Source organism: Tenrec ecaudatus, chromosome 2 (assembly GCF_050624435.1).
Source record: "Tenrec ecaudatus isolate mTenEca1 chromosome 2, mTenEca1.hap1, whole genome shotgun sequence".
Taxonomy (NCBI): Eukaryota; Metazoa; Chordata; class Mammalia; order Afrosoricida; family Tenrecidae; genus Tenrec; species Tenrec ecaudatus.
Genome location: NC_134531.1, coordinates 80,937,917 through 80,960,657, shown reverse-complemented (window position 1 = coordinate 80,960,657; position 22,741 = coordinate 80,937,917). Strand labels below are relative to the sequence as shown.

Genomic DNA, 22,741 nt, shown 5'->3' with positions numbered 1-22,741 from the left:
TGACTTTAGAGTTTAAGTGGGAAAAGAGGCTGTCAGATCCAGTCAAGATTTAAAGCCTCTGAAACCTTATACAGGGTCTCCATGAGCTGGAATCAACTGGATGGCAGTGGTTTTTTGGTTAGGCTCCAAGAGGAAACTGGCAAAAAATCATTAACCAGAGTAGAGGTTGGCCAAGACATCCATGTCTACTCCCCCTTGTTGTGATTCCAAATCGAGTACAGGCCTTGTATTTTTCGGGTAAGGTACAGACCTATGTACCATCAGAATGTTTTCTTTGACCAAAGCCAGTCTCACCCAACAACGTGTCTTTGTCTGTCTGAACTAGTTTCTCTAGGTGGGTGGTAAAAGAATAGCCCATTACAGTCGTTCCTTCTTTTCTTCAAAAGAACGGTGTGTCTTGAGAAACGCTATTCTGTCCCAGGGCCTCCTTCGGATAAACTATCTAATGCCATTTGTCTCTGAATTAGATCAAGGGAAATGTTGACATTCCACTAGGTGAGGTTAGGACTAGGGATACCCAGTTGGTTGATCTTTGTGCTCTGAAAATCTCTGATCCTCTGTTAATGTCCAATCATTAACACAGAGAATTTAAGATTAAGAGTGTTAGGAAAGGGAGAACAATGGATCTATCGATAACATTAATCATATTTAGCTTTGAGTTAACTTTCTAGACCCTTACCAAATAGAATTAGATCACTTCAGGTAAGCAGATATAGGTATCTAGGAATGTTAGGTACTCCACTCCCAATTATGTAAGCGTAGAGAGAATAAGAAGGGGAAGGGGGAAAAAATCCCCAAAGCCTAATATGCATAAATCTAGGGAGTTTCTAGTACTTTTATTTTTAAAACCCCCCAAGTGAAACAAACCAAAAAAAAAAAGTTTGAACTCTTACATAAAGCCTAAAAGATTGTCTTAACTGACATCCTTCTTCCCAGAACTCTGGAGATTAAGTACTGTGGACTTCCTGCTGGAGGAAGGCATTGCTCAATCCCTTTGGAATCCTTTGGAACCCTTTGGACAGGCATTAGTCAGAGCAGGCCTATAAAATTGTAGTCTTCCTTCTTCACTTGGAGCTCTGAAACTAGCAGCCGGACTTCTAACGTCCTTTCCCTCACTGCGCCGCTCTTACATTGTTAGATATTACCCAAATGGACGACAGATTTTATCTCAGAACACAAACTGCTGCTTTTATTGGCATCTTCATAATTTTATATTAAACTCACTACACCCTATTTTAGGACTTTATGTGAATATTTTCAAGATAGGTTTGGCACAATTGCCAAGTAGTAAACTGAGAGTTAAGTACTTAAGATAACGTAGGTCACATCTTTCAGAAGAAACAATAAAAAGGTCAATGGTGAAGATGCCAGAATTTGAGGAGTTATCAGAAATCACTACGAAAACTTTCTTTTTCAAAAATGCAGTGACCACATATTCATGGCTATTGAGTCAAATCTACTAGTTAAAGTAGAACTGCCCCTTCTTCTTCATTCCCAAGACTGTAAACCTTCCCAGGAGCAGAAAACCCCATCTTTCTCCTACAGAGTGGCTGGTAGGTTAAAACTGCCGACCTTGTGGTTAGCACCCCAATAAGTAATCCACTATAGCACCAAGGCTCTTAGGAGCACAGAGCTTTTAAAATTAGCTCTGAGTGGCAGAGTCTAGTGTACACCACGTCCTCCAGGTTTCTCATTCTGTTATTTCATAAACATTTACTGAGCGTCTACTATGGGCCGGGCCCCTGCCAGGGCTCTCTGTCAGAAAAGACCTCAGAGTTCCACCGGAAATCCCTTACATTTTCCCCTCGTGGAATCTTCTCAGTCCTGTCAAATGGCATCAATCGCCAAGTCTAGAGGAACGATTTATAACAACTTGTTACATGATGAAGAGGCCTGGTGGCATAAGTGGGCTGTGCTTTGGGTTGCTAACTGCAAGGTCAGCAGTTCAAAACCACTAGCTCCTCTCCTCTAGGAGAAAGCGGTAGCTTTCTACTCTTAAAGTTTAGTCTTTCAGAAACCGGCAGGAATTGTTCTACTCCATCCTTCTTCTAGGGTCGCTATGAATCGGAATGCATTCGTTGACAGCCCGTTTTTGGTTACATGATTGGTTGGTTGGTCCTGTATTTGAATTTTTTTTAAATGGTCTTTTAATGTACGTTTAAAGTCTTTCTGTAACACAGAATAAACTTTTGTCTCATTTCAGGGCTAAAAGAGCTTTTTTTTTTTTTTGAGTCACACATTCTGTACTCCTTTACAACCCCCAAGCAACATGAGAATTTTAAACACCTTTTTTAATAAGAGCGCTCCAGCGCCCGTCTGGAGCGAAACTTGTTTCACACCTGCCCGGGCCCGCTTGTCTTGCGCCTTAGGTGGCGCGGCCGCGCGGCTCTCCCCCTCAAGAGGGGCTCCGCTCGCCCCGCCTTCTCCCCCGCCCCGGATTGGTCCCAAGAAGAAAGCCAAGCCCCACCCACTCGGGCCCTGAGGGCGGGGCCCCGGAGGCGCCCTGCCAGGCTGCTGGGAGCCGAGCCAGCCAGTGCGACCCGTACAGCTGTCTGGGGGCCCAGGAAGTCCCCCGCCCGTCTCGGGCTGGGAGGTGCAGCCCAGGCCCACGTGGCGGCGGCGGCGGCGGCGGCGTGCGGGCGCTGCGGGGAGCGCCGGCGCACCCCCCTCCCAGCCCCAGCTGCTCCAGGGGCCAGGCTGGACCACCTCCGTGCCCAGGCTCCGGACCGCCCCTGGCCCGCTTCGCGCCCGTGCGCCGCTCGCTCCCATCCCTTGGGTCCATTGAAGGGGTGAAACATCTTTAAAAATGAGCCGCGCAATGCAGACTCAAACCTGCCGGTCACCTCGGGACGGTTGGAGTGTATCTATCTGCCCCTTGTTTGTTCCTTTCTTCTTTCCCTAACCACCTCCTCTATCCCTTTTCCTTCCTCTTCGCGCGCCAACCCCACCCCACCCTCTTCTGCCCCCACCCCCAGCCTTTGTCTCCCCAACATCCCCATCTGACCAGTGTCTGGTTGAAAGTTTAAGCTGCGTGGGCTCTCGTTTGCAAGGTCCTGGGACTGGACGCCAGCGTTGGATTCGGAGGTCTAGCCTTCGTAAAACTGGCCAAAGGAAAGCAGGTGGGAACACCTTTCTCAAAGTGGACGCCCCCATTGTGTGTACGCCAAGCCCTGTAAAAACTGGGCCCGCCCTGGCCTAGCGCGCTCCGTGTCCGGCTGCAGCCTCCTCCCACCCCGCGGAGCACAGAGCAGTCCCCCCGGGAAGGCGTCTCTACACTTCCTGCGACTGCGACCCAAACCTCTGGCCGCGTGGGGCTGGAGCGTCGCATTTGCCAGCGCGAGTTCCTGGGACTCTAGCTCTGTCCTGGCGTGGAAAGCCCTGCCTTTCTCCCGCGGAGCGGTTGGTGGTTTCCCACTGCTGGCCTTGCACCTAGAAGCCCAAGTCGTAACTACTGCGCCACTAGGGCCCCTTCCTAGAAACAAGGTCCCCCTTCCCGCCCACCCCACACCCCCAAGCCCTCCAAAGTCCCAGACTTCACATCGCAGATTCAGGAGGGAAACACTCATCCTTAGCGCTGAAGGCCGTGAGAACAGGGTTTTCTCCGCCTTGCCCGTCCCTCGCCGCCAGGGGGCGCCCACGGCCGCCCCAACACCCCGTATTCCTAGACATCTGCTCCTCCGGCGCGCCCCGAGCCCGCGAGCGGGGCCGGCCCGAACGAACGGCCGCCTCCCTCGCGGCCGGCTTCCGCGGGCAGAGAGGCAGGATTTCACACCCGCCATTCATTTGTCAGTCGTGGGGGAGGGGGTGCCGGTGTGAGAGAGACGGAGACGGAGACCGAGAGACAAAGATGAGAACGGGAGACTGCGAGGCTGCCTCTGTGCCTGCGAGCGTGCGCGCCCCGGGGCCGCGCTCCTCGCCGCGTGGATCTCTCCCGGGGTCCGGCCGGGCTTGCCGGGGAGCAGCGGGGGCCGGAAACCAACCCCGTCCTTTGGGCTCTGCCACGATTTTCTCCCCCGGCTCGGGGCTGCCCAACACCCTGACCGCCCCACGCCCTGTGACACAGCGAGCGAGGCGGGACGACCCGGACGCTCTGGTCTGAGCGCAGGGACGTGGCCCCGCGGCTCCCTCGCCTCCACAGGGCGGGGGGCGGCTCTCGCCCACGGTGTCCCCCGGGGCTCCCCGCACACGCTCCCGGAGGCCGCGCGACCCGCCAGCAAAGTTGCTCAACTCTGGCGGGGAGCGGGGAGGGGCCGGGGAGGTGGACGGAAAAGGGGGACTTGGGCGACCTGGAAGAAAGAGCTGCTCTCGGGGACTCTGCGGACTAGAGTGCCGCCACCTTTGTCTCAAGAGCGTCCTGGGAAGCGAGTCGCAGCGCTTGACTGGGTGACAAAAAATTCTTGCCCATCCCAACCGCTCCGGGGCAAGCTTTTCCCGCCTAGGCGCCTCCCAGACGTCCGCAGGGCTCCAACCGCCCAGTCCCCTTGCCCGGCGCCTTGCTCGTGGGCCGCCTGCGTACCACGCGCGGGACAAAAGAAACCGAGCACTGGGCGTGAGCAGTGACAGACCCGGCGTGGCCGAGAGATCAGGCCCGGGACGCTGCCCCTTCCCGCGCCAGACCTGCTCGCGACTGACGGCGCGCGGGTCGGGCCGGCCAGTCTGCGCAGGTACCGGCTGCTGGGACGTCCGCTCGCACTGTCAGGGGCGGCCCGGGAGCGCTGACCACACACCAGGGACCGGAAAGCCAGGTGGCCTGCACCGGGCGGCCTCGAAGTCTTGCGTGCATGCAAGTCTGGGGAGCCCCCATTCAGACTTCAGCCGCCATCAAGTTAACAGCAACACACACACACACACACAACTCAAGGTACCTGGGGTCCCTTCCTCCCCACCAGCTCCAGACTCCAGGACTTTTCTAGGTTTCCTGTGCAACTCCCCTCCCCCAATTCCGTGAGTCCTGCCACCACCACCCTACTGCGGACTCCTTTTGTCTGGATCTTTTTCAGCACCAGTGGGCTCCCCAAAAGGTCCTTTTCCAGTTACCTGCAATTTTAAGTGCACACATTTGCCTCGCTGAGCCTTACAGCAAGTTCTTGTTGCTTTCTACCAATTGCAATGAACTTTTGACTAAGCTCGCGTTTTTTGTTTTGGGGTACCCCCACCCCCAATAAGTTTTTTTTTAACCTTTAAAGGGGAACAAAAGAAACGTGATTACCTTGAAAGAGGCTATTGCAGAGTTGGTGGGGTTTTGGAGTGGCCGCAAGGCTGCGCGAATGGGCTCGGCGTGGTCGGGGCGGTAGCCGAGGCAGTGCGGCGGCCCCGGGCGGGGTGCGGAGCGTGCAGGAGGACGCTGGAAGATGCGGGAGGATGCGGGGCTGGCTGCAGATCGCGGTCCCAAGGCCTGTCCTCGGCACTTAAGGTTCGTGGCGGTTGCGCCCGCCTGCCCGGAGTTCTTCCCCAGAAAGGCTCAGGATGGCTCGCCTGCAAGTTCAAATGCGGGTTGTGACACCCATCACATTATATCACTGTACCGTCAGCGCTGAGGAGGAGACTCAGCGAAGAGGAGGAGGAAGAGGAGGAGGGTTCATTCACCGGCTCGAGAAGCGCCCTAGAGCTTCAGCCACTCTTAAGAGCCCAGGCTTGGAAAGCCAGCGGAGGGGCGGAAAGGCAGCTCCGCGTGCCTGCGGTAGGGACCGCCTGCCTCCCTCCCCAGGCACTCCCACCTCGCCGCGTTTCTTCCTGACTAGAAGTACCAATCGGCTTGGGGACAGCGGCGCACCCCATTCAGCGACTGTGCGCTCAAAAACCACTACCCTCCTACCTCCTCCCCAGCCCGCTTCCCCGCCCCCACTGCAGCCAGCTCTGATTTAAGAGAAAGGTGCCCCCAGGCTCCCCGGGGGTCGGCCAGCACCAGTCCAATGGAGTGCGGTCTGTTGTCGAGAGCACGCGAAACTCTAAAATCACCAAACAACTTAGCGATTGCGTGTGCAATGGGTTACAGAGCCTGCCCGTCCCATCTGCGAGAAGTGTCAGGCTCAGGGCTCTGCCAACCTGTATGGACCCGCAGATGCGACGGAGGGAGAACGTGTAGGAATCCCCAGTCCCTTCCTGGGAAACTAACTGCCCAATGGGGAGCCCAGCATCCGCTTGCCAGCTACAAAGACCCTGGTAATAAAAGGCTGGGCAGGAAATCCCCCCAGGCAAATCCTTCTCTATTCAAAGAAGATCCCCTGGCTCAGCCTCAGACCTGCCTCTCCACTCCGGACTGGATTCTGCTTTCTTCCTTTTCTCTTTTCCTTTCATCTTTTCAAAAGGTCCCTCATGGGACAGTTTATTTAATAATTATATGCGTGCCAAGGACACCCTGGGTTTATTATCAATCATCTTCTATGTTGTCAGGAAATGAGATCGTCCTTCAGGAGTGTATGTGATATTTCTCTTCCAGTTAGGCATACCTCATTGTGTAAACAGCAACACAAGGACGGGTCTCCTGCATTGCTTTACAAAAGATTCCCAACGGGACCGTACAAAGTAAAAGGTCAACAACGGAACACAAAAGATTTCTGCCCTTTAGAAAAAGAAGCATTTGTCACTGTCTTTGTCTTTGAAGTCAATTCTGAGAACAAAATATGTCTAAGGCACGTGGCTATAGAACAATAATTGGGGGCACTAGAACAAGTAGCAAGCTATTTTTACATAAATATGGAAATAGTTTTATCACACTTATCCATTCACTTTCTGTGGGTCTGAAAGGACTCAACAGCAGTAAATGATGCACACCCTACTTGGAGGATGGCACCACAGTCCCTCCACACCGGGGTGATTAAAGAAGAAATCCAGGGTTCTATGGGAATTTATGTTGGTGTCAGTACTTTCAGCTTTGGTAACCTAAACTAAGGTGTACCTGACCCAAGCCATGGTGTTTTCAGTTGCTTCATATGCATATGAAAGTTGGACAATGAATAAGGAAGACTACAGAAAATTTGATCCATTTGAATGATGGTGTTGGCAAAGAATATTGAAAGTCCCATAGACTGCCAGAACAAACAGATATGTCTTGAGAGAAGTACAGCCAAAACGCCCCTTAGAAGTGATGCAGGGAGACTTTCTCTCCGGTACTTTGGACTGCTTTCAGGAGAGATCAGTCCCTGCAGAAGGACATCATTCTTAGTCAAGTAGAGGGTTATCGGAAAAGAGGAAGACTCCACTGGATAGACTGACACAATGACTACAACAACGGGCTCAAACATGACCATTGTGAGCATGTACACGGGTGGCTGACCTTCATGTATTCCTCATGGTATTCGAGTGGACTTTCTCTGAAATAGCATAGTGGGGTACATGTTGGGCTGCTAACTGCAAGGTCAGAAGCAAAACCCATCAAGTTCTCCACTGGGAACCATGAGACTTTCTGCTCCAGTTAAGATTTACAGCCTTGTAAACCCTACAGAGTTCTACCCTGTCCTATAGAGTCGCTACAAATCAGAATCAAATCCATGACAGCGAGCTTGATTTCTCTCTCTCTCTCTCTCTCTCTCTCTCTCTCTCTGAAATACAAAAGTAGATGATGATGAAAACTGTGGCTGAAGTCCAGAAACTGGTGGAAGAATTAAAACCAAACCAAACTCATTGCCATTCTGCATCCCAGAAATCCTATAGGACAAGTTATACCTGCTCATGTGGGTTTCTGTAAGGAGACTCTACTCTTTATGGTAGTAGAAAGTCTCACAGAACTAGCGCTGATGCCGCTGAAGTGGGATCGGACATGGTTTGGCATCTTCAAAGTTAGGTGAACGTCTTGACTTCAGCTAGTTTTCAGCATTTAGTGAAGACTGGCTAGCCCCCAAAGTGTTTTACTCCATCGAGGTTTTAAACAAGTGGAAGCCGTTGTTGTTAGGTGCCATCAGATCCATCCTACTGAGAGCGGCCCAGTGTACAACAGAGTGCACTACCACCCAGCCCTGGCCGTCTTCATGATTGTTCTCCCATTGAGACCCACTGATGTCAACAGATCTTGGTGAGGGCCTTCCTCTTCCCTTCTCATTTGCCCAGCACACTTCATCCCCAGGGTCTAGTCTCTCCTGATAACTATGTCCCACGTTTGTAAGATGAAGTCTCGCCAGACTTGTCTTCAAGGGACCTTGTGGCCACACTTCTTCCACGATAGATTTGTTCATCCATGTGACAGTCCGTGATACTTTCAAATCTCATTCCCAGGATACAATTCAAATGCATTTATTCGTCTCAGTTCTTCCTTATTCCATGTCCAACTTTCGCGTGCATATGAGTTGATTGAAAATACCAAGGCTTGAGTCAGGCATACCTCAGTCCTCAAAGTAACATCCTTGCTTTTCAACACATTAAAGAAAGAGATCTTGTGCAACTTGTCGAACCTAATGAAGACAATGGAACGGAATGAATTGAAACTGAAAGTAAGCCTTAGATGTACCAGCAGTGCAATTCAAAGATCAGGATTCAATCAGACAGTGGCTTTCAAGAGGATCTGCTAGATCTATTCAGCTCAGAATTGTGTGGCAAGTAGTTTTGGGGATGCCAGCAAGAGAATTCTGATCAATTTTTTTCTCAAAAGACTCAGGGGAAAAAAAATCAAGGCTTATTTGGGAGAAGGTTTTAAGACACTAAGAAGCCATATTGGTGAGGAAAGGGCCAGGAAAGTGACATCCAGGAATTTTATTTCCATCATGACAATGTTTCTGTTCCTTCTTGGAAGGTGGCAAAGATTGTCTTCAGGGAATGTCATTGGGACACCTTACTCCACTCTGTTGCCCTGTTCACACCCCTTCAGACTTTGTGTTCCCCAAACTCTAAGAACACTGAAAAGCATCACCTTCCAGGAAGCCAAAAATACCAATTTTTATATGGTGTAAATTGAATATTGCAGGATTCATCGGGGAAGGGTTAGAGAGATGGGAACTGCAAAAAGAGACAGACCCAAATGGAGGATATGTTCAGAAATAATAGCTTCACCTTGTGATATTTTTATTTAGTGAATGATTTGATGATTTTGTAGCAATACTATTTGATTTACCTTCATACGTCAAGGTCAAAAATCCACTGCTCTCCAGTCATGTCCAACTCGAGGTGATCACACGGACAGAATGAGACAGACCTATAGGGGTTCCACTTTGAAAGAAGGACACTTCCACATCCTTGTCTCAGGAGAGCTCTGTTCAAACCCTGACTTTACATTAGTGGCAGAGTGCTTTAACTGCTGCTGCACAACCAGGGCCTCTTTACTTCAAGGTAGATATCAGTTATGTAGGAAGCTGCTCAGCAGTTCAAAACCACCAGCCCCTCCTCAGGAGAAAGACGAGGTTTGTATTTCCTAAAAAGTTAGTGTCAGAACCCCACAGGGACAGTTCTACCTTGACTTATATGGAGTCACTGTGAATCAGAATCAACTCCAGAGCAGTGAGTTTAGTTTTGAGGTTATTCTTCAGTTTGCATAAACCTAGTTAGAAATGTAGGAGCCCTTGGGTGCTGTCATGTAGCACTGAACTGCTAGCTGCAAGGTCAGCGGTTCACACCCACAAGCCAGTTGATTAGTCAAAGTTGAGCCTCTCTGCCCCGTTAAAGATTCACAGTCTCAGAAATCATAAATAACAGCATTCTAAACTGGGGGTTTAAGAGCTCTGCCCAAGGAAATTTTGTAAGTGGCCCACCAGCCTTTCTGAAGTCTGGTATTTGACCACTACCCTACTCTCCCTTCATAATACAGTTAAGTAGCCAGTTCTTTATAGAATAAAACACAACAAGCAACTGGATAGTAGAGCTCTTTGCTAAACGTCAAGTGAATGTCCAGTGCACAATGAACAACTATTTTAGAAAAAATACTAGCAGAAAACATTCACTAGGAATATTGTCCCCTGTACATGAGGGTCAGATTTAGGCAAGGTTAGGGTCAGATTTACCCCTTACATTTTAAGATGTTATCTTTTCTCTTGTCGAATGCGTCTCTCTATCCCTTCGAAGTTTATAGTTCCTTACACTGTTCCTACACTTTACAGCTCTTAGTCACATATTTCTACAGGGCAAAGACCCTTTCGCAGACAGTCTTAACTAGTCAGAACATGGCCAGTGTTGAAAAACTTCATATTACATGCCTTTGGTTTGGCTCTTAACAATATTATTTAGGAAATTAAGCACTTCTTCAAGGCTGTCAAATACCTAAAATGAAATGACATCCTTGAATGTCTGCTTTTTTTCTCCAAGGCAGATTTCCCCTCTAGCTATCTGAAACAGAGAAGCGGAGCAAGGGCATTCCAGGCATGCATACATTCAGAAAAGAAGGTAAAGCCTATTCCTTCCATGTAACTGTCCTGCCAGACTCCAGCTCATCTACTGTCTTTCTTCCTCCCTTTCTGCCTCTCATCCTTTCCTTCCCTTCCTCTTCCTCTCCCCATTTCCTTCCTCACCATCCACTTCCTCCCTTCCTTTTATTTTAAAAATAAAGAGAATCAGAAAATGGGTATTTTCGCAAGTCTGGAAAACTATCCAAAGTTTCTGAATAGGAAAGTATATTTTTAAACAATTTCACATAAAACTGTATTTGTCCATCACACTCAAGAACAAATCAAACAATTAGCAAAAACTCATTCAGTGAGTCCCTTTTCATCCTGTTCCTGTATCAGGAGAGCCTTGATGTGCAGATAGGACCCGCTTTCATCAGCCGGGCTGGGGCCTATAAGAAACCACAAGTCAGAAGGTATGTGCTTTGCCTCTTTGTCTTGAGCTTGTCTTTAGGAACTTGGCTGAGTTCAGGGGCAGTCAGCCAAGGACTAGAAGAAGGAACTAGGTGGCAGGTGAGCCTCTAGACTAGAGAGCTTCATTATCTTCATCTAAGCTTCCTCCTGAGGTCCTTGGAGCTCAAATGTCACTCTTCTCCTTTTTATTGATCAGGGAAGGTGTTCTTCGACATTGTGTTCTCCCTTGCTGCACTAGGCATGACAAGGTTACAAGCCCATTCAAATTCCAAAACCAGAGTCAAGTTTCAAGTCCTTCATCTGGCTTATTCCAAGGACAAGTAAGACAATGATCCACTTTGGATGGTGAAAGGATGCTACAGATGAAAATACAGACAAAACCAATGTCAAAGGTCCTAGAGAAAGGAAGGCAGTTTTCTAAAATTGTTTCAGTAAAAAAAAAAAAAGAAAGAAAGAAAGAAATATACGGATTAGGGGCAATTATTTTATCCACCATTTGGAATCCTTGATTTTCTAGGAAATGCAGAAGCAACTTCAGGCCTTTTCTGCTGTCCTTGGATAACAAAAGAATGTTGCAAAATGATGGCAGCATCTAATTGCACTTGGTCCAGAAGTACATAAATTACTCCTGGAGATGAAACACAAATATCCACAGAGAGCAATGAAGAATTAGATTTCCCTAGAAACCAGGTACTTTGCTTTTGTTTTCACCACCTCAAAACAAAATTAACAGTAAATCATTTCCCTCAATAAAGTATGTTTGGGGTTTTGTTTGTTTTTTTTGTTGTTGTTTTTTTTTTGCAAATGTTTTGCTCATGGCTTTTCAGGTCGAACATATTTCTCCAGAACGAAACTGACGGGAAGACTCCGTACATCATGCGAGAACTATGCAAGCCGAAGCCACGGTCCAGCATGGAGTCATAGGACAGGCTGGGCTGCCCAGAGGAGATGACTTCATTGGGAGAAGACAGGCTCTGAGCTGCTCTGCACTTCAGCGAGCCGCTTGGCACATCTGCTGTCACCCTGCCCCTGGAGCCTGCCTTGAGCAGAACATCAAAAGTGCCATCATTTGTGTACAGGAAAAGATCAAGGCCGGAAGAAAGCAGTCCAATCAAAGTGATTCAAAGATGGTATCGCTCGTACCCCCCTTCTTGGTCTCTTTCCCAACGCTTCCCCTCCCCACCCGACAGCCTGGAAGGGAAATTTTAAAAAATGTAGGCCATTTGCCATAAAACATTTGCCTGACTGAACCAAGACTCGCTGCGGAGTCTGGTTTCTGAACACAAGGAAGCGGTAGAGATCTTAGGATCTATGAGGCAGACAGAGAACAGAACAGAGGTTTGCGTCAGGGACCCAACTTTTACTGTTGCTGTTTATCTTTTCAGATTCCCAATCCACCATTTGTTTCATTGGAGTACAAAGGACCCAGAAAAGGCCGCTTTAGAAAGCTGCTGCTGGGGTGTTGAAAAAGCGCCCTGGGTCTCCTTCCCGGCTCTGCGGGGAGCCAGGTGGCTGCAACCCCTAACAGCAATCTCTGCCCCAGCAGTGCAGAGTGGAGTTCTGAGCATCTCAGCCTAAGTGCAGGTGCCCCATTAGCAAAGAGGCGTCCCTGGTGCATTCAGTCAGGAAAACGAATGGAAGAAGAGCTCAGTGGCCGGGGAAGGAGGAGACTGACGACTCCCGCTGAGTTCCAGTTCTCAGAAACCCTCAGGGACAGTTCTCCCCTGTCCTACTGCCTCACTCTGTTTGAATCTGCGGCCGTGAGTTGGAGAGTTTGAGTCCAGTGGCAGGGACATCTTGGAGCCAAAGGTGAAGGATCATATTTTCACCCCATTTTTTTTCCTCAGGAGTAAATAGCGTAGGCGCGGGAGTTACTCGAGAAAAAAGCATCAACTGTAGGACTCATCAGGTATTCCTTTCAAGACGGTCGCTCTCAATTGCTTGCTGCGCTCGCTGTTCGGCGCACCCCGCAGTCGCGCGTGCTTTTTGTGCATTGTTTCCGTCACGAGGCAGGTAGGCATTATCCAAAAAGGAGAACTGCTTCCTGTGCCGCAGAGTTTATAAACTCCAGAGAACAAATCCATTCATTACAGTAGGCAAGGCTATGATTGATCGACACAATTGCGGTGAATTTACCGAGGAAAACGTATTTTTTGTTTCCATGGACTGGTCTGATTAACCATCATTTAAAAACATGCCATTGACTCCAAATGGGTCAAGCGAGAATGATAGCTCAACAAATCCATCGCCCCCGTTGGAAATCTCTGCCGTGCTCACCCTCCACTGACGCTGCGTCCCAAGCATTCATCTTGTTGCATATGAGCAAATCATATTTCATATGTTCCCATCATAAATATAATTGAGTAGATGACATGCACTCGGGATTAATTTCAAGTTGCTGAAAGTGCTTTCAGAGTTGACAAATCAAGCATTCCTGCTGAGAGGGGCGCGGGTGAATGGAAGAAAGAAAGCGTTTAGGGCCACCCAAACCAGAAAAGCTCAGACAAAGGTTCTCTGGACACCGATGAGGACACTTATTAGGAAATAAGAGAAAGGACTAATGTGCTACAAATTCTTCTTCTGCGGTGCAATGGATTACTGTAGGGTCACCTTTCAGACCACAAGACTTGAAATGATAGGAGGGATTATCCAAATAAAGGATTTGTGGCCCACCCTGGGGACAGGCTGTGAACCATGTAACTAAAGTTCACGGAACTGGTAGCAACAATGAAACATACAACTTTCCTCTAGTTCCTAAATGCTTCCTCCTCTATCATGATCCCAATTCTACCTTGCAAGTCTGGGTAGACCAGAGGATGTACACTGGTACAGATAGGAACTGGAAACACAGGGAATCCCTTCAGGACTAGTGGTGTGATTGGCGATACTGGGAGGGTAGGGGGAGGGTGGGTTTAAAAGGGGGAACCGATTACAAGGATCTACATGTGACCTCCTCCTTGTGGGACGGACAACAGAAAAATGGGTGAAGGGAGATATCGGACAGGTCAAGATATGACAAAATAATAATTTATAAATTATCAAGGGTTCACAAGGGAGAGGAGAACAGGGAGGGAGGAGAAAAATAAGGACCTGATGCCAGGGGCTTAAGTGGAGAGCAAATGTTTTGAGAATGATGATGGTAATGAATGTACAAATGTGCTTTACACAATTGATGTATATATGGATTGTGATAAGAGTTGTATGAACCCCTAATAAAACAATTAAAAATAAATAAAATTATGTTGTTGGTTTGTTTTTTGTTTTAGTTTGTGTGGAGTTTTTAAAAGGACTTGTTTGTTTCCAAAGCAATGTTTGTTTAGAATGAAGGTGTCTGAATCTTCTCCAGGCCTCTCAAGGGGGGGGGGGGGGTAATCCCACACTGCACCTTACTGGCATGTCCCCTGGACCCTTCATGAGTACATCAACCAGAGTTGGCCCTGTAAGTGAATCACATGACATTTTTGTTGTAGCTTCTACTGAGAGATTTCTTTTTCTCTTGGTAACAAATGTGTTATTTGAATTCCAGCAACTGAGAAATAGTTTGGATAGAAAAACAACTAAGTTTCTTCTCACTGCTAGTATGTAAAGACAGCTAAGTTGAAGATTCTTCCCCCCCCCCTTGTTTTTTCATTAATGTGTTCAATGATAAAAAGATTATACTTAAAGTTAGTAAAACACATGCATACACAATTTCAGTAATCTCTAGTAGAAACTGCAATCATTCACACCAGCAACCAAAATAAACACACACACACCCACACACAAAGGCCCCCGGAAATGTGGCTAAAACTTGAGGGAATGAGGTTCTATTTACCTCTTTTCAGCTAACAAACAGGATGGGGTTTTAACTTCCATACTTCAATCCAGTCTTAAAAAAAAAATGCCTGCTGCAACCGGAATACAACTTTGGGGGATGATTATTAAATCGAACTGCTTGGCAAATTGAGCCCAAGCATGTGAGATTTTCATCTTGAAGGTCTTTAACTTCTACATTGCACGATTGCTTTTATGTTAACAGAACGTTACTATTTACAAAGCATTTTCACAAATCACTTAATCCTTGAACTATGTCCCCTGTGGTATATGTGGAAGATATTTACTAATTCCCAGAACAAAGACTTCAAGTGGTTTTCACCAAATAATTGTCCCTTCAGCAAGGTCATGACTTCTGGTAGCATGCTGGGATTTTGGCTATCAGGAAATGGGAGTTCCCAGGTTCCCTTGCAGTCAGGTGGGCGCCCATGTCCAAATTCTGGCCAGAGTGATAGGGAAGGGACAGTTGTGCACGGCTAGTAAGGGATGTGGCACATTTCTGGATGTGGCTCTTCTGGGTCAGGCGCATGAGGACAACACCAAGGACGGCAAACAAACGAGAGAGAAGGTGTCCGGGCCCCTGATGTGCACACGCCATGGCAGTCCTGAGGCGCTTACCATACCACAGTGCTGTGTGAGAGAAAGAAACTTGAAGCTGCTTCCATTCAAAGCCTCCTTTCTAGCCTATGTCCTTGAGCGTCTGAGTTGCAGCTGCAGAGTATCCAACCCGGAGCTACAGGTGACATCCCTGAGTACAGTCCCCTTTTCCAGATGAGGACAGAGAGTCTCAAGGAGGTGAGGTCAAACAGTAAATCCTAGAAGCCAGGTTCCACCAGGATAACAGAACACAAAGAAGGATGCCGTGCCCGTTTCACTCCCTTGTCAAAGGCAACCGTCCTTCTAAGGCAAAAGACGAACATGCCTTAGGCAGTAGGATTCAATGCTTACATCCTTAGGAAGGAAAGGAAGAAGTCTAAATGAAACTGGAATGAGAGGCAATCCTTCTGCCAAATGTCGTCCCATGCGTTCGGAGGCATATTGCCAGTTGTCAAGTGAGAGGCGGTCATTGCACAGTGGAAGTTGCAGGGTCTGGATGCGTGGGTCTCTCATTTGCATGCGTTAAGATGTAAATTGAGCATCATAGTTTACTTGCATGTGACAGTGAAGTGATTGCACTTCTAAGATCCCTTTGTACGTATAATTACTTGATTTGTGAACCAAATATGTGGTTTGAGGTTGGAAATAGGCACCCAGAAATTCCATTTGGGAGGTCTGATCTTGACATAAGTGTCTCGAGATTTTTTTTTACTAAGGAAGAAAGATTAAATATAGATTTCAAATGGAGTTTATTAAAAAATTTTAACAGTCGAGGACCCATTCATTTGAGGGTGCAATTTGACTTCTTGCACTGAGAATTGTGCTTTAATTAGGAATAGTTAAATGATTATTGAAATCATTAATTTATAGCTTAAGAAAACTTATACGAAGTCAAGACTACTAGAAATGCAAGGCTTATTCAGATCCTGGGAGCTGGCATGGGATAGTGCTCTTAACAATATTGAAATTATGGTTGGGGAACAATTTTTAACCTAGGCTACTGGTAAAGAAAACTCAAGAAGTGGGCAGTCAGTAGTAGGTTTTTGGTTTGTTTGTTTGTTGTTTTTTAATTTAACCAGGGCAATCAACCTTGGATTAAAAAAAATACAAAGCAAAAGCATCCTAGTGTGTTAAAGTTAAATGCACAAGGGAGATGTTGATTTCTAGCTTTGAGTTGGATGGCAGATCTAGTCAGGACATCTTCACCCAGTTATCAAAACCCAAATAATTTGCCTTCAGCGTAGCATTTGTCCAGCAACTACAAAGGCTCTTCGGGTATCTACATCCCTCGCTCTCATCTCCAGAACAGCAGTAGTCATAATTATTGCTCTATTGCATCATTTAAACAGAAGTAGTGTTGGCAACAATGTTTTTAAATATAATAATAGCCAACAATTGTTGAGGATCTGAAACATTCTAAATAAAATCCTGAAACATAATGATCATTTTTCCAGGGTTAGAGTAGAGAGGAATCCCAGGGTGGTATAATTAACAGACGTGGCTTCTGAACTCAAGGTTGGAGGCTTGAATCCACTCAGAGGCACCTCGGGAGAAAGGCCTGGTGATCTGCTTGTGAAGGAAAACAAAGGCAAACAGCCATCGACATCCCTGCGTAGCACGTCCTGCTCTGACACACACGGGGGTGGAGTCAACTCTGCAGACTGACAGAAACGAACACAAAGGTTCAGAGAGGAAGGTGACAACCCTGACAGGCAAGCTTAGGACTGAGTCCCACTGCTACTTCCATGTACTTCATATGTCTCTGTCGTGTCAGATACATCCACTGGGGGAGGAGTTAAGGGAGCTGCAGATGGGGAGAGTGAGAGAGACGTGAGAGCAAGCAAGCCAATCCATGGCTTGTCAAACTATGAGAGAGGGGGATTTTCTGTAATATATTTGGTTCTTATTTCCAGATCTGGGATCAGACTAGCAGCACAATAAAAGGAGAGGCTGCGAGTGAATTTCAAGGAAAAGTCAGATTAGAGCTTTCCCAGCGAGTTGTTTATGATTTCCCTTGGGTACCACTTATTTATTTTTGTTTCTTTACTACACTGAAGCTGAACAGAACACAGACTGCCCTGCTCTCATTTTTTTATTTATGTATGGGGGGGTGGGGGGTGGGAAGGAGTGTGGGACTGAAACACTTATCACATTTAAGTAGCCTCAGACTTAGTTAAGTGATCTGTAAATCCTTTCTATCCCGGGTATTGTGATAAAGCCTTTTCTGGGGACTTACTATTTTGTTTTTGATAATTTGGCTTCTACCTCATTTAGTTTTGTGCAAGAGCAGAGAAAAATCAATTGGTATCTTGTTCAGTTGCTCTTACTCAGTTAAATCATTTTCTGTTAGCCATTTCCCCACCCTCTTCTACCACGCCTCAAAATAACACAACATAAGCACATCAACCTTGGGTGTTAGTCCTTACAGATAGCGCTGTTTTTGAAATAAGCCCAGTAAGGCTCTTTGTAATAAACTTTACCCAGGTCTCAGGCCTCTATCAGTCCCTGGGTAGCCATAATAAATATGAATTGAAGCTTCGCAATCTTACCGACATTCTGACCTGACAGCGTTGGCGGGAGGGCTGGCGAATTACCTTTGAAAGACTCTCAATGTTTACACATTGGGTCACAAGATATAAATATAAGATTAGGAATTGTTTGAGATGATAATAAGAAACTTCTGTTTGTGTAGCATTAAAAAGTATACACTCAGAATTTTCAAACAAAAATAAGAGCGATTTCAGAAGAATGGGACTCGTAGTGGGACAATGAGCACTTGAAGCTCAGGGGGGCTCAAATTTCCCTTTTCTTAAATAAAGGAAAAGAGAAACTTAGAAAAGTAATTTTAAGATACCTTCATAAAAGTGTAAAGCTTATGAAAGACATTTCATAATCATGAATTAATTTATTCAAATGTCTTAGAGATGGTCATAAGGATCTCAAACTTTCATCCAGACCCTGCTTATTTTCAATGGGCTGATGCACCACTTAGAAATCTGGTATACTTCACACTACTAAGTAACTTATTGGGACCGGAAGAGTGTTGTACAGCTAACCCCTCCCCTTTTCTGTTGCATCCCTGTCACAAGCGCAGTGAGTTTCATGGTCAAATATTTCAGAAATTTCTTATAACTGAAATGAATTCCTAAGACACACTTTTTACCTTCCAGAATTTTTCACTTCCATTGTTCATAACTTCTCTTGGAGTAAACTCACTAAAAACAAAAACTCACTGCTGTCGAGTTGGGTAGACTCACAGTGCTCCTTAGGACAAGGTAGGCCTGTCCTAAGGGTTTCTAATAAGGGGACTTAAAAGTTCATTCTTGGTGGCTTTTCCTATTTCCACCTTTGACAGTAGTTTGCTCTTCTCGAGTAGCCCTTGGTCTTTGTATATATACGGTTTTGATGACCGTCGAATATCTTTCCTGCAGGCAACTGACCCAATTTACAAACTCATTTATAAACTTATTCTAATCCACCAAGAAGGATCCCTGATGGCGTAGTGGGCTATGCGTTAAGAGCCAAGACTTTATCTTTCTAATAGTTGTATCCCAAGTGCCTAAAGAACCTACCTAAGTCCTGGAAATTGGTGACAAGTGAGAAATGATGAGAAGAAACATATCAAGTTTCTAGTCTAGAGAGATTTTATTTTCCACCCAGCACTCAAGATAAAGTAAAAATATTTTGCTTACTATTTCCTCATCATTAAAAAATTATTTCTGTTATTAAAAGAATAAAACCACAATAGGCCACTTGAATTCGAGATATGGCTTCACCATTTTAGTAGAAGAAAAAATTTGGAAATATTACTTAGCTCCATCTTCTACCCCAGCCCCACCCACCTCCCCAAAACCCACAAACTCCTCTGTCTCCACATGTGGAAGCTATGTAATCTCCTGTCAACTTGAGCAAAGAGGTGGAGTCTAGCCTCTCAGTCAGGTCAGAGCCAATGACGCCTCTGTGTGGGCATGGCCTTCTCCTGAGGATTCTGGGAACCTGTCTTTCTCCCTGGAGGCAGGACACACACTCTCTCTGGAGACATTGTGTTGACCAGCCACATGAAGCTACGCTGATCGCAGCCAGAGGTCTGGAGCTACAGGAGTCACGTGGAGACCCACATCAGGGCTGAGATGCTTCCACTTCCACTTGATCCACCACTGGTCTGTGATCTTCCTGCATTCGGTATCCTTGCATGTGCTGCTTAAGTCTAAAGTGGAATTTATGGACTACTATCGGACATATGTGTAATAGAGGACTATGGACTTGATCTGAACTGGGCTGAGATGTTTGCTCAATATGCAATTGCTCCTTGATATAAAGCTCTCTTATACACATATGAGTGTCTCTCGTTTTGTTTCTCTAGCCAGCCCAGTGTAACACACCACATGTCTTCTACAGGGATCGGAATACTATCTATGCCATAGTTCTTGTGAGGATTGAAGATAATGCTTGTAGAAGATGTTGGTCAAGACCCACAACTATGCTAATAGATCTATAAAAGACCAATTATAGGTAAGGGCACAGAAAAATATTTTAACTTTTAAAGTTGAGGAGCATACCTCCACTTCATTGTTTCTTTTATTAAAATTCATTTTATTGAGATCCAGGAGCCTTGGTGCCACAATTGTTAATAGCCTGCCGCTAAGAGAAAGGTCAGAAATTCGGACCCACCAGCCGCTGGCTTCTGTAAAGCCAGAAGTAACCCTATGGGGCCATTGTAACCCTATGGGGCCATTCTCCCTTGTCCTAGAGGCTCATTATAAATTGGAATTGACAATGGTATTGAGATACAAATAACATATAATAAACTCCAAATAGGGAAAATATACATATGTTACAACTCTTCACAAATGTGTTTTTTATAGCTCTTGACATGGGTCCATGCATTGCATTAGGTAAACGTGCTGCACAAGATCATTTTAAAGTACTGAAAAGCAAAGCTGGTCCTCTGAGGGCTGGTCCTTTAAGATACGCCTGCCCCAAGCCATGGTACTTGTAATTGTCCCATATGGATGTGAAAGTTGGACATTGACCAAAGAAGAGTGAAGAATTGTGGTGCTGAGGGAGAGTACTGAAAGTACCATGGCTGCTGGAAGGACAAACTACTCTGTCTTGGAAGAGATTTATGACCAGAGTGCTCCTTGGAGGCAAGAATGGAGAGCATCCGTCTTACAGATGTTGGACACATTGCCAGGAGTGACCATTCATTACCTGGAGAAGACCATCATGCTTGGTTAAAGTCGAGGGACAGCGAAAAAGAGGAAGGCTTCCAACAAGATGCATCGACACCATGGTCGCTGCCACCATGGGCTCAAGCATAAGAACAACTGTGAGATGGCTAAGGACTGGGAGAGACAGCACTCTGGGGCGCTTAGGGTCGACGACTGGACGACACCGAATAATGACAGGATGCTCTCATGACAGTAAAGGCAATGCGTGCGTCTATCACCCAAAAGATGAAATATGCCCCTTTGTGAGACCGTCACCCAACCAAGCTACTTTTTTCTATCCCTATATAACCACTAAGCTTCTTTCTGTCACTATTAATGAACATTTTATAAAATTTTATGTAAATGAATGATATGTTCATACTCTTTGATTTTTTCCTTTGTAATTCACCGTGCTACTCTGAACTTGCAGAGAACATTGCTCTTTTATTATCATGGAGTAATCTTCCATTGTCAAGAGAGACCAGTCCCTGAAGATGGACATCATGCTTGAGAAGGTAGAGGGGCAGTGAGGGAGAGGAAGGCCCTAAATCAGTGGTTCTCCACCTTCCTCATGCCGCAACCCTTTAATACAGTTCCTCATGAGGTGATGACCCCCTGCCCACAAACCATCAAATTATTTTCATTGCTACTTCATAACTGTTATTTTGTTACTGTTACGAATCAAGCAACTCCTGTGAAAGGGTTGTTCAACCACCAAAGGGGTCGCAACCCACAGGTTGAGAACCACTGCCCTAACCTGCATGGCTTGAGACCGTGCTGCAACAGCGAGTCCACACCTGGGAACTATTGTAGAGATGGAGCAGGATTCTGCAATGTCTCCTCCTGTGGGTCACAGGTCACCATGCGTGTGGTCTGCTCCATGGCCCCTTACAACAAGTTGAAAACAAATGCAACACCTTCATATTCATTGGGGGGAAAGAGATGCAGGGGAGATCGATCACACTTCCTTGGCCAGTTATTCGATTTGACATTTGTATGATGCCCGGCACCATCGCAGACAATGGGGGATTGGGTTGCTCCTTGACACAGCCAGTAAACTGTCAGAACCTATTAACCTGATTCTGTTTAGGTAGTTTATGAGCAACCCGATTGACTTCTAAGAAAAATTCTAAGAAATATTGACTTTGTGGCAAAGCCAGGTGAGCATTGCCCAGCCAAACACATGACTGGAGGTTCAAACCCAACAGCTGCTTCTCAGGAGCAAGACGAGGTTCTCTGTTCCCATACGGAATGACAAACCCTCAGAAATATCACGTAGACTTGCTGTGAGGCAGAATGGACTTGGTGGTAGTGGTTTGGGTTAATTTGGTCTACTTGAAGTCTAAAGTGGTTGACCACGCAGCCCTCTCATTAAATAGGGCTTGCTTGCCCTAAACTTTGATGGCTGACATCATGTCATACGCTGCCACGCTTTTCTGATGTCAACAGGGCTCTTTATTCATGAAGAGAATATGTCCTGGTTTGGGGACTAGTGCTGGCTGATGTCTCAGCCCCAAAGAGAGGTCAGCCTGAGGGACACTCTGATCTAAGTGATTTCCTAGCATTTTCTGGTAAGTCAAAGGAGAGAGAGATCAGGGGGATGGGATCAGTGTGTTCTAGTTAACGCCGATTTTTGTATCCACCTTTCCAGGGTGCCAGATGAAATTCAATTCAGGAGAGAAAATTATTCAAGCCCTTAGGTGAAACCATTGACAAAACACACATCTGAAGTAGTGGGGGTGGACCGTTGCAGAACTCTCGGGGAAGCGAAATGGTTCCCAGAAGGTTGAGCAATCACAGGGGAGCCCCTCACAGGTGGTGAGTATCCTGAGGCAAAGAGGAAGCCTTGACTACAAGGTGCTCATTTGTAATAAATCCCTCTAAAGCAGGTTCAGACTAGGAAGGAAAATGGGGAAGTCAAGTGCCCACACCATGTACAAAGGGCCTGTAAATAAAGGCGCCCATTTTTTGAGGGCTTCAAACATGAGCTTTCTCAGTGCCAAGGGCCTGCGGCAAGGCAGGACAAATGCAGCCAGTATAAAGAAGAAGCCTCAATGGACGGGGGTTACGGACTTTAAAGAATAGTAGATCAATGCTTCTTCATAAATTATTGAAAAATCAATTCTCAATGCCTAGCAAGGAACCACATAAATAGCTCTGGCCACAGACAGAACCGGATTCAAAAATAGGAATCAATTCAGAGGACATGGATCAATCAGGTAGACATGCTCTCTGAGCATACATCGGTTTTGCAGGTTCAGTGAGTGCAATTGTGCTGAGAGCCTGCTCTCGAGAACTCCTGGGGTTACAGTGTGGGGCTGCTGGCGGGTAGATAGAGGGCGTTATACTGGAGCAAAACTAACTCTGCATAGAGTGAATAGAATTCTCCCAGCTTCGTTCGCG

General features: G+C 46.5%; 1 protein-coding gene across 2 annotated transcripts in view; it reads right to left on the bottom strand.

Moving 5' to 3' along the window:
* VCAN (versican) overlaps nt 1–5,719 on the bottom strand; it is a 114,554-nt gene extending 108,835 nt beyond the window's left edge. Inside the window, exon 1 of one of the 2 annotated variants that reach the window (XM_075541255.1) lies at nt 5,210–5,719. The gene's annotated coding sequence lies outside the window, so the exon portion shown is untranslated. The remainder of the gene's footprint in view (nt 1–5,209) is intronic. The other variant, XM_075541256.1, reaches the window with a different exon arrangement.
* Between the last annotated feature and the right edge of the window lie 17,022 nt (nt 5,720–22,741).